Genomic DNA, 12,233 nt, shown 5'->3' with positions numbered 1-12,233 from the left:
TGGTTTCATCTTCACTTCCTCCCCCTAAACAGTTATCCTCTCTTGATGCTAACAGTGCTACTGATACTTTCTGTTCCACTCTGACGTCTTGTTTAAATACTTTCTGCCCCTTATTTTCCAAGCCAGCCCGTACCACCCCTTCTGCCCCTTGGCTATCTGATGTTCTCCGCGAACATCGTTCTAAACTCAGGGCCGCAGAAAGGGTATGGCGCAAATCACGAAATCCTTCTGACCTTAATTTATATCGATCACTCCTCTCTGACTTCTCTGCTAATGTTTCCACTGCTAAAAGGACATACTATCATGACAAAATTAACAATTCGCCTAACTCTCGCATGCTCTTTAAAACATTTTCCTCCCTCCTTTGTCCTCCTTCTCCTCATTCTTCATCATCTCTAACAGCTGACGACTTTGCCACATTCTTCATTAATAAAATTACAAACCTCACTGCACAATTTTCCACACCACAATCTATCAAACATATATTTCCAGCAAACATACACTTGTTCACATCCTTCTCTCCACTCTCTGAGGCAGAGGTCTCTAAACTCATCCTTTCCAGTCATCCTACTACCTGTCCGCTTCATCCTATTCCATCTCATCTCCTTCAAGCCATTTGTACCTGCACTCACTCACATCGTTAATACATCCCTTCACACTGGAATTTTTCCCTCAGCATTTAAACAGGCTCGTATAACTCCACTTCTTAAAAAAACTTTTTTCTTAACCCAACTCTTTTAGGGAACTATAGACCGGTTTCCCTTCTTCCTTTCATTGCAAAAACACTTGAACGAGTTGTGTTCAACCAAGTCTCTGTCTTTCTCACACAGAACAACCTCCTGGACAGTAACCAATCTGGCTTCAGAAGTGGACATTCGAGCGAAACTACCTTGCTTTCTGTTGTTGAAACCCTAAGACTTGCAAAAACAGCTTCCAAATCTTCATTACTTATCTTGCTGGATCTGTCTGCTGCTTTTGATACGGTCAACCATCAGATCCTCTTGTCAACCCTATTGAGAAAGGGCATCTCAGGAACCGCACTCCAGTGGTTTGAGTCTTACCTCTCTGATAGGTCCTTCAAAGTATCTTGGAGAGGTGAGGTATCCAAGTCGCAACATCTAGCTACTGGGGTTCCTCAGGGCTCAGTTCTTGGACCAATTCTCTTTTCTGTCTACATGGCATCACTAGGTTCTGTCATTCAGAAACATGGCTTTTCATATCACTGCTATGCTGATGACACTCAACTCTACCTCTCATTCCATCCTGATGATCCGACGATAGCTGCTCGCATCTCAGCGTGTCTAACCAACATTTCTTGCTGGATGATGGGCCATTACCTTCAACTCAACCTAGCTAAGACAGAACTGCTTGTAGTTTCAGCTAACCCATCGCTTCATCACAATCTCACCTTCCAGTTAGGCTCATCTACCATAACTCCTTCAAAAACAGCCAGAAACCTTGGAGTTGTGATTGATGATAAGCTAAATTTCTCAGACCACATTGCTAAAACTGCCCGGTCCTGCAGATTTGCATTATACAATATTAAGAAGATTACATGAAGATCAGGCCTTTTCTCTCGGAACATGCAACACAACTCCTTGTTCAGGCTCTTGTTCTGTCCAGACTTGACTATTGCAATGCTCTCTTGGCAGGTCTTCCAGCCAATTCTATTAAACCTCTACAATTAATCCAAAATGCCACTGCAAGATTAATCTTTAATGAGCCGAAAAGAACGCACGTCACGCCTCTGTTCATCAATTTGCACTGGCTACCAATAGCTGCTCGCATTAAATTCAAGGCATTAATGTTTGCCTACAGAACCACCACTGGCTCTGCACCCCTTTACCTAAATTCATTAATTCAGACTTATATGCCCTCTAGAAGCTTGCGTTCTTCAAGTGAACAACGCATTATTGTACCATCCCAAAGACACACAAAAACACTTTCACTGACTTTTTCATTAACTGTTCCAATCTGGTGGAATGACCTGCCCAATTCAATCCGAGTAGCCAAATCCTTACCCATCTTCAAGAAACGGCTAAAAACTCATCTGTTCCGTCTTTACTTGACCCTCTAACTCTAGCACTCTCTATTCTAATTTTATTTTATCTATGTCTTTTTATAAAAAACAAAACAAACAAAACAAAAAATGTATAATAATAATATTTATCTGTACTGCGTTAGGCTAACTGAGACTTGTAATAGCACTTGTACTTTGTCGCTCTTTTGTTGGTTTTGATTGCTTCTTATGTCCTCATTTGTAAGTCGCTTTGGATAAAAGCATCTGCTAAATGACTAAATAAATAAATAAATAAAATAAATAAATAAAGTGATTTCCTGTTGACTGTAATATAAGCATTATTCCAAAAAATTACTTTATGTGGGGAAAAGTTATGTACATAACATAATTTTCAAGCCTTAAGAGCCAGTTGATAGAAATTAGACAACATCACGGGCAATCTACTAATAGAATAATCACGCAATAACAACGCAATAACAAACAATGTAAACCTCCAACCTTCTTAAATATATTATACAGAATGAAAAAACAAATTGAGTCTGATTTGAGTAGACCGTTTCTAAGCCATTTAACTTTAAATGTATAATTTAAATAAAAAAAGACAAAAGCTCAACTCCACCTTCATTTCTCGGTCCCTGGAGAACTTCCTTTCTTAAATTATGTTTGTTCCTTAAAACTGTCACGCTCAAGGACTGTCTGTGTAGGCTTGTTCGAGATGAACTATACTAGCCTGCTACTATGGAGCGATTTTTTTTGTGTGCCAGTATTTATCAAACAAATCCAGTGTTTTGCAAATAAACAATCTGCTTTGCAAAGAAAAACTCGACTTTCAAACAAACGCAAAGTGATTTTCAAATACAAAACTCTTTGAGAGAAAATGCAGAGGTATGGACAAATATATGTATTGTGTGTTACAACTGTGAGACTCATTTGCCTTTTTATGGGGAAACTTGGCTTGATTTTCTCACATGTGCAATTGAGCAACTTTCTTTTCCAAAACAGCAGATGGCGCTGTTGGTCAATTTACGCTAGTCTCCCAAGACTTGAAACACCTCTTTACCTTTTCAGACCAATATGAGTGGGGAACAGGTGAGTTTCTGTCTTATTATATCTATAATTAACCATTTAGATTTAGATTTTCACAAAGCAACCCTACTACAGTGTCAGTGAAATTCACAACAAATGCTGTAAAGTTGTTAACATGATTGATTCAAAAATCAGAGGTGACATGGCTAAACATTTAACTAGGCAGTCTTTCCCTATAAAAACTGATCCATTCTCCGTACCTCTTATCCTCTGTTGGATCACGGGAAATTCGCCAGCCGCTCCAAAGTCAAGCCCGACGGTCATCACCCTCTCCTCAGCCCAAAGGAGGATATTGCGGAGGAAGAAACTGTGGGCTCCAGCCCCAGAATTCGCTCCGGTGCAGGCTCCAGCCCCTGACCAGAGTCAGGTCATGTCCCCTAAAGCCGTGCTTAAGTCTTGTCTAGTCTTGTCCATAGAGACTCTTCTGAAGCTAGCTATTTCTCTTGTCATGGCCACTGAGGCCATTCCCAAGCCGCTTGCTTCTGTTGCCTCCATGGAAGCGGTTCCTGAGTTTAACCCTGAGAGGGCCCCTGTCTCCACTTCCAGCCCAAGGAGGGCTGTTGTGCTTATGTCAGGCCCAGAGAGGGCCTCAGATTCCGAGTCTAGCCCAGGAAAGGCTCCTGGTCTCCAGTCCAGCCCAGAGAGGGCTTCAATCCCCGGATCTAGCTCTGAGAGGGCTCCAGTCCCTGAGTTTAACCCAGAGACGGCTCCTGTTCCTAAGTTTAGCCCAGAGAGGGCCCTTTATTGCCACGTTCAGCCCAGAGACTGCGGTGGCTCCTATGCCTGGCCCAGGGAGGGCCACAGTTCCTGAGTTTAGCCAGAGTTTTATAGAACTCTGGCCGTAGGGGTCGGGCCGTAAGCTTACATCTGCCGTGGCTCCCTGACCTCCCTGCTTTGCCATGGCTCCCCGAGCTCCCAGCTCTGCCATGGCCTCCCAGAACGGGTCCCACACTGGAGCTCAGCCATCTCAGTTTAAACCTGTCCAGAGGGGCTTCCAGAACACCCACCCCACCATGTTGAATCTTGAAAAAAAAAGAAATGATGGCGGATAAATAAATCTAGATAATCCTTCTACTTTGGTTAATAGAACTCTGCCTATAATACTCAGATCTCTTTGTAAGCAATTACTGAATATATTTTGAGCTTTTTTTTTTTTTTTTTTTTATTTGGGGGAAAATTTTGTTTTTGTCTCTGAGCCATGTGTTTTGTGACCATAACACCTAAATATTTGATCTTAGTTTTAACAGGTATATTTTCATATAGCTTAATTTGACTCATAAATGCATAATATTTCACATTATGTTTTATTCTATTTTAATCCAGAAGCATCAGAGAATGACAGTACTAACTGAAATGTGGCAGATAATTGTTCTTTATCTTTCAAAAATAAAACAGTATCTTCTGCAATAAGAAATAACAAATGGGGATATAGGACAACCTTGACGTACTTACTCTACAGATGGAAAATCATTTAGAGGTGTTAGGATATAGATTAATAGAAATATTAATATACTCCACCCAATCAATAAATCAACATGTTATCTGATCAGTCACGTGTCCGAACTTTACAGGCTCTTGCAAAGTATACTTTTGAATGTGATTTCTATAACCAGAATATGATACATTTGACAAAGAATTAACTGGAAAAAACATTTGAAGCATGATTTTTCAAACTCATACATACCAAACACGCATATAAATCCTTCAGCTATTCCATAATGATTAAAAAGACATACATAATATTTTATTAAAACATGATAGTCTAACGTGTGGGTTACAAACATAATATGGGGTTCTGCACCGAAATGTCCTTTTAGGATGATTTTAGGTGCATATGAAAAAGAAAGTCTCTGTGTAGTTCTTTGGAGAACGAAGACATGTTCTTTAGACAAAGGAATTTCAGTTTGGTCTGTCTTCTATGTGGGGGAAAAGTCAGTCTAAGGAAGCTCGTGACTTCCAGCGTGGAACCCATGTGATGGCCATCTCTTTGACCATCAGTCTTGATTACTTGCCCCCAAATTTGACGGTCTCCTTCCTGAATTGAAATTATCAATAAGTGTTCTTTTGTCTCAATGTTGCAAGCTGTTTTGTGAAAGAGTTGGTTAGTTCGGTTGCTACAGACTATTTGGAGCTAGCAATCTGATTTACGACGTTGTACTGTTTTCTTGGGCCTCTGTGGAATTTCAAACTTCTCATGTTTCGATGTTCTTAACTTTGTCTGATTCAGTCTCTGATATCAATGCAATTTGTACAGTTACTGTTATTTTATTATTCCAATAGTAATGTCCATTAACTGTTAATTACTGTAATGTAAGTACTGTAGAATGTGATCTTTACAATATAACAATGCTAGAATGGTAGCAGAAAGTTTTTTTTAAACATAAAATTAAGCAGTGGGCAGCCATTTATGCTGCGGCGCCCGGGGAGCAGTTGGGGGTTCGGTGCCTTGCTCAAGGGCACCTCAGTCGTGGTATTGAGGGTGGAGAGAGCGCTGAACATTCACTCCCCCCACCTACAATCCCTGCTGGCTGGAGACTCGAACCCGCAACCTTTGACTTCCCGTGGCCTAATGGTTTTTGCTCAAAATGTTTCTTTTTTTTATGAAACATACATATATTCAAGTGTTAATAAAACAAAAAAGAATGCTTGAAGCTAGAATGATGTTTGTTTGGTTTTTCTGGTTTAAAAGTATTGGCTGTTCTTTATTATATGTATTGCATGTTCAGATATTCATACAAGAAAATATTCTGGTGGTCATGAAATTTTAGCAAAAATGATTAAAAATGCTTGCACCAACTGGCAACTTTTTTCAAAAACACTGGCAGGGAGTGAATGTCCAGCGCTCTCTCCACCCTCAATACCACGACTGAGGTGCCCTTGAGCAAGGCACCGAACCCCCAACTGCTCCCCGGGCGCTGCAGCATAAAATGGCTGCCCACTGCTCCGGGTGTATGTTCACGGTGTGTGTGTGTGTTCACTGCTGTGTGTGTGCACGTTGGATGGGTTAAATGCAGAGCACGAATTCCGAGTATGGGTCACCATACTTGGCTGAATGTCACTTCACTTCACATCTTTGGAAAGAAGACACTCTAGGCTTTACTATCCATCATCCAGAGTTGCTAATGCTCAAAAAGATAAAAAGTTATAGACACTGACGTGCCTTGAAAAATATTTTTCCACACTGAATTTGTTTTTCATTTAATATACAAATACATGAAATAAGTCCTGGAGCAATCCAGAAAAGTAATGGATTGAAAGCCACGTGCCTCATGAGTTTATATTTCAAATCTGAAGAAGATACCATGAAAAATTAGATTCCTGCAATATTTTTTCTGAAACTATTTATAGTCCTCCCACCCCCCTGTTTGAGGAAAAATAACCACCAAATGTATTGCAGAATTATACAAACTATTTTAGTCATTATACATATTCCTGCATAGTTTTTCAATTATAAAATAATAGACAGAATTTTAGACATCATAGAAGTGATTTATTTGAGCACTAAAAAATACAAAAATAATTGAGTAATAAAAAAGGAAAAAAAATAGAAAAAAATTGCTTTGTATATAGTATGTATACTGAAGTATATATTCTGATTGCCAGACATAAACTGATATTGGCAGACATGGTCATATAGTCAGTAATCACACGCTGATGTGCGTCCATACAGATGATAATCAAACAGATGGGCCATATAATCAATAATAGCTGATCATTGAATCACAATGATAGCCGTCATAGAGTCGGTAATAAACACGCTGATGTGCGTCCATACAGATGATAATCATGCAGATACGGCCACATTCCCCACACAATACACACACACACATATAAAAAATGTTGAAGAAAAAAAAAAGAAAGTTTTTTTTAATGTAAAAAGCAGATCGCTAAGTTACGCCCCGCTCAGATGACAGCTGCGTCACAGCGTGCGTCACTCAGGAGAGAGCGCCAAATTCAAATAATCTATATTCCGCTTTTCTGAGACTTTTTTTTTCCGTGGATGGTCTCATTCTGTTTATAAAACTGTATGCTACAACACAGTGTTGTTTTTTTACCACCAAGACGCTGTTTTTGAGCGTAATTTATTCCATAACAGACGCGAACAATAACTCTCCCGAAGAAATTAAATGTAAACAAAGGAATATGCATCCTTATTACAATGTTATTGTTTCGCTGGACTAAAAGTGCTCGCTGGGATGTTGTTCTGTGGACCCTTACCTCTCTAACTAAACTGGGATTTCAGCAGTGGACGCGTTTGTGGCTCGTTATTACAATGATAAGTCGTGGTTAGAGAGTCGGACTTGTAATCCGAAGGTTGCGGGTTCGAGTCTCCGGCCGGCAGGAATTGTAGGTGGTGGGAATGAATGTCCAGCGCTCTCTCCACCCTCAATACCACGACTGAGGTGCCCTTGAGCAAGGCACCGAACCCCCAACTGCTCCCTGGGCGCTGCAGCATAAAATGGCTGCCCACTGCTCCGGGTGTGTGTTCACGGTGTGTGTGTGTTCACTGCTGTGTGTGTGCACTTTGGATGGGTTAAATGCAGAGCACGAATTCCGAGTATGGGTCACCATACTTGGCTGAATGTCACTTCACTTCTGATAATGGTACGTACTGCTTTTTTATTCTGCATGTTTTGATGTGTACTGGTTACACAAGTGTAGCAAATACATTCCTTATAAGCTTTCCATCAAAAAACAGCGATCTGTCGTCGATGTTTGAGGCTTAGACCTTCAGAAAGATATATAGTTTGTCAAGATTAACTTTGTCCCGTTTCATTTATTCTATTAGAAAACAATGACACATGCAAACAAAGAGGCGAGGGAGTGGCAATGACCTTGAATATTAAGTGAATTTCACCTGAGAGACAAAGGGCCCTCCCCTAATGGCCCCATAATGGCCCATCAGTGTGACTGTGACTTTGAGGCAGGTAAGAGAGAATGTGAGGAGATTGAATTTTTTATTATTTTTATTTTATTTACAACACAGTATAATCAAATCATACATAATGAAGGCCATTGTGGTAACCACAGAGATGTGAACAGACTTTGAGTCAATCTTGCAACAGATTCTCTTCAACAAGTGAAACAAGTAAGTCATACCTGATATTTATGTGTTATTTAAGTGTTTCTGATTCTTTCCGTGAATTCATGAAGAAAAAAACATAATCAGTAGTCAAGGATCTTGTTTTACCATAGAATATCAGTGTAGTTGAACATCTGATGTTGGTACAGCGCTCTCAGAGGAAACCAGTTGGAAGAGACTGAAAGTCAGCAGGGTTTATCTATGGTGCAGGTATCTGATTCAATAAAATACAAAAAAAAAAGCCCAAAAACATTTGTGAGCATGTTAATATCAGGAGCATCTGTATATATATTGTGACGAGTCGGCTGCCTCCCCCCTTTCTATCATCACCACCCCGTCCCGTTTTCGCCGCCCTTCACCAGGCTCCCGACGGGAGTGGGTGTGTGAGAGAGGAGGGGCGCTGAAACAGCCAGGGCTGGCGGCGTGTGATGAGGCGCACCTGATGTGAATAGAGCCTCATCACCGCCGCCGTTAAATGCCGAGCACGCCTCTCCTCGGGAGACCGGTCTCTTCCCCGTGCATGCACGCTGGTGTCCTCGTGGGTCCAGGAAGGGTGCGTCGAGGAGGACTGCCGCACCCGTTAGGCGGCTGACGGGCCAGGATGCTGGGCCGTCGAGTCCCCCAGAAGCGCCGGGAACCTAGGAGTTGGAAGGAGCCGCACACTCGCTCGCTCTCGAGGAGCCACTTGCTCCCGGCCCCGAGAGGGGAGCGCGTGCGGCCACCGGACTCCGCCCCTTCCCTGGACCCTTCCCTGACGAACACTACCCTCCTTCACTAGCCCCGCGGCACAGCGAGGACACCAGGTTCCCTGTTTATTTGGACACTTTTCCCCTTGGACACTTTATTTTCCCTTTTTATTGTTTAATAAAAACCTCTCCGAGGCTTGACGCCACACCCACTGTGTCTGTCGTTTGCTCCTCCCGCCACAATATATATATATAGGTTGTGTAGCCATATACTCACACATGCTTTGTACTATCGCAAAAAAAGACATTTTAATTCTGAGATACTAATTATTGTTTAGTACATTATTAAAATCTATTTGTGAACAGAGTATTAATAATAAACACGGTCTAAACATTCTTAGATGTGACCTACTAGAGGTAAAGGGAGAGAGGCCCATCTAGACAGATCTAATTTGGATTTGTCAAGTAGTGGCTGAAAATTTCTCGCGAACAGCTTATTATATGAACTTGTAAAAAAGACCCCCAAGTATTTGAAGCTATCCCCTAGGGGCAATCTTGAAAGGTAGAAGTGTACGTGGAAGTGTTTTAGCTACAGAGTTAACAAAAAAAGTTAACTTTTTTGTAAATTTATCTTGTAGCCAGATAAATGGCCAAATTTATCTAGGATATCCAAAATTAGGGGTAGAGAGGCAGCTGGGTTTGAGATATATAATAAAAGGTCATCAGCAAAAAGAGAAAGGTTGTGAACTAAACCATGATGAGAAATTCCCTCAAAACCATTGTGACTACGGAACCAGATAGCTAGAGGTTCTATGGCTAAGTTCAAAAGTAAAGGAGAAAGGGGACAACCCTGTCGTGTCCCACATTGAAGAGAGAAGTGGGGAGATCGTACGCCATTAGTATATACAAACGCCGTAGGAGAGGAATAGAAAAGTCAGATCCAAGAGATGAAGTTAGAGTCAAATCCAAACTTTCCCAAAATAAAAAACAAGTAGCCCCATTCCACCCTATCAAAGGCCTTCTCAGCATCTAGGGACACAATAATTTCAGGCAGGTCCGATGGGCGAGAAAAAAGAATGTTGAGAAGCCTTCTGGTATTAAAAAATTAGTGTCTTCCTGAGGTGAAGCCTGTTTGGTCCAGCAAAATGAAAGATGGTAATGCACTTTCCAGACGAGAACATAAAACTTTAGCCAGAATTTTAAAGTCTACATTTAAAAGTGATATTGGTCTATAACTGTCGCAAAAAGTAGGATCCTTATCCTTTTTGAGGAGAAAAGAAATAGAAGCATCAGATAAGGTAGGTGGAAGGAAGTCCACTTTCAAAGAGTCATTGTAAAGATTTACTAAAATAGGTGTTAAAAGGGAAGCAAAAGCTTTATAAAATTCAACTGTAAAGCCATCAGGGCAAGGAGACTTTCCAGATTTCATGGATTTAATCGCTTCCTGTATCTCTAATTCTGTCACTGGGTCGCCTAAATCCTTAGCAGTGTTTTCATCAATTATGGGATATTCAAGTTAAGAAGATCTAACTTTACAGTATTATTTGAAGAGCTTTCTGAAGTGTATTATCTAGCATAATAGTCTGAGAACACCAAGATAATTCCAGCTGGTTCTGTAACTAATTCACCTGTCTGAGACTTGATGCTCAAAATCCATCTAGAAGAGCTAGCTGATCGAGCCTGGTAAGCCAAAAGCATTCCAGCTTTGTCTCCATGCTCAAAAAAATGCTGTGTACATTGTTTAAGTTGTCTCTCTGTTAGATCTGTCATCAAAAGATTGAATTGTGAATGCAACTGAACTCTTTTAGCATAGAGAAAAGTGAAGGGGAGGAGGCGTAAGAGGCATCTAAAGTAGACAATTCGTCCACTATCGAAGACAGTTTAAGTTTTTCAACTTTCCTTACATGTGTGGAATACGAAATTGCCTGGCCGTGAAGAAATGCTTTTTGTAGGCCTCCCATAAGGTATGAATACTAATGTCTGGAGTCCGATTGAGTTCAAAGTAAAGATTAATCTGTGCAAAAAGGAAATCTTTAAACGATTATTTTACAAAGATTAATTTCAAAAAATTAATCTTTAAATCTGACAGCCTAGAAGAATTGAATCTCCAGGTTGGGGGCGCTGGTTTGGTGGAAGGTAAATTAATGTCAATAGATACTGGTGCATGATCAGAGACCACTAATGTGTGGTAAGTGCATGAGGTAATACAGTGCAACAATGTATTATCAACCAAAAATAAATCAATTCTAGAAAATGTATGATGTACATGAGAAAAGAATGAGAATGCCTTTCCTTGAGGGTTTTTAAATCTCCAAGGATCAGCGAATCCCAGTTGAGAGGCATGGTTCAGCAACACGTTAACAGTTTTAGTTAAAGTAGACTGGTTAGAGGAAGACCTGTCAAGGGCTACATCTTGAACCAAGTTAAAGTCCCCTCCAATAATAATATGATGTTCATCTACTTTTGGTAATCTTGAAAATAAATTAACGAAAAACTCATCATTATCCCAGTTGTAGGCATATATGGAAGCTAAACTTACTGGTATGTTGTGGAGATTGCCTATGACCATGACAAAACGGCCATTCGAATCTATAATTGTCTCGGGATGGTGTTGAACTGGTTGAAGTAAAAGAGCAAAGAAAACAAAACAAAACAAAACAAAACACCACACAATTCCCACAACTAACCACCCCCCACCCACCTTTAACAGCTAACTTTCCTAAGCACGTAGGCTCAACTTCCGCTAAAAGCTCCATCCTTCTGGATCTCATTCCCTAATTCAATGGTAAGCAATATCAAACTTAAGCAAAAATGCAAGTCCAAAACATACCTTTTATAGTATAAAAGCGTAAACGGGAAGAACCTTGATCACAGAAGTATATATATATATATATATATATATATATATATATATATATATATATAAATAAAAAATAATAATATAATAAAACAAATACAACTAATACAAATAAATAAAAGTATTATTATGAATAATAATAATAGTAATCACTATGTGTAACTGTCACAGAATAGCCCGTCTCCACCTTCACTGATCACTTCCACCTGCACCTCATCCACCTGATCATCGTCACCATCATCATCCTGCACACTAGAAATGCACGCACCTCCAGTCACTCTTCGTCCAATCTTGAAGTAACAATGCTGCAAGCTGTTGTGACTACAAGGACCGACATCGTACAAAGCTACTGGCTGAGTATACTACCTGAAATTCCCTACCTGTTATACTTACCTTCTGCCCTGTTCCTCGTCATCCTCTTCGCTCACAGAATCCAGCTCCTGGGTGAACACCGTCTTTCCCCAAGTTCTCTGGGACTCCAGTTATCCACGGATCTGCAAA

The sequence above is a fragment of the Barbus barbus genome, assembly GCF_936440315.1.
Source record: "Barbus barbus genome assembly, chromosome: 44".
Taxonomy (NCBI): domain Eukaryota; kingdom Metazoa; phylum Chordata; class Actinopteri; order Cypriniformes; family Cyprinidae; genus Barbus; species Barbus barbus.
The sequence above is the reverse complement of the archived record's forward strand: the minus strand, read 5'-3'. Positions refer to the sequence as shown.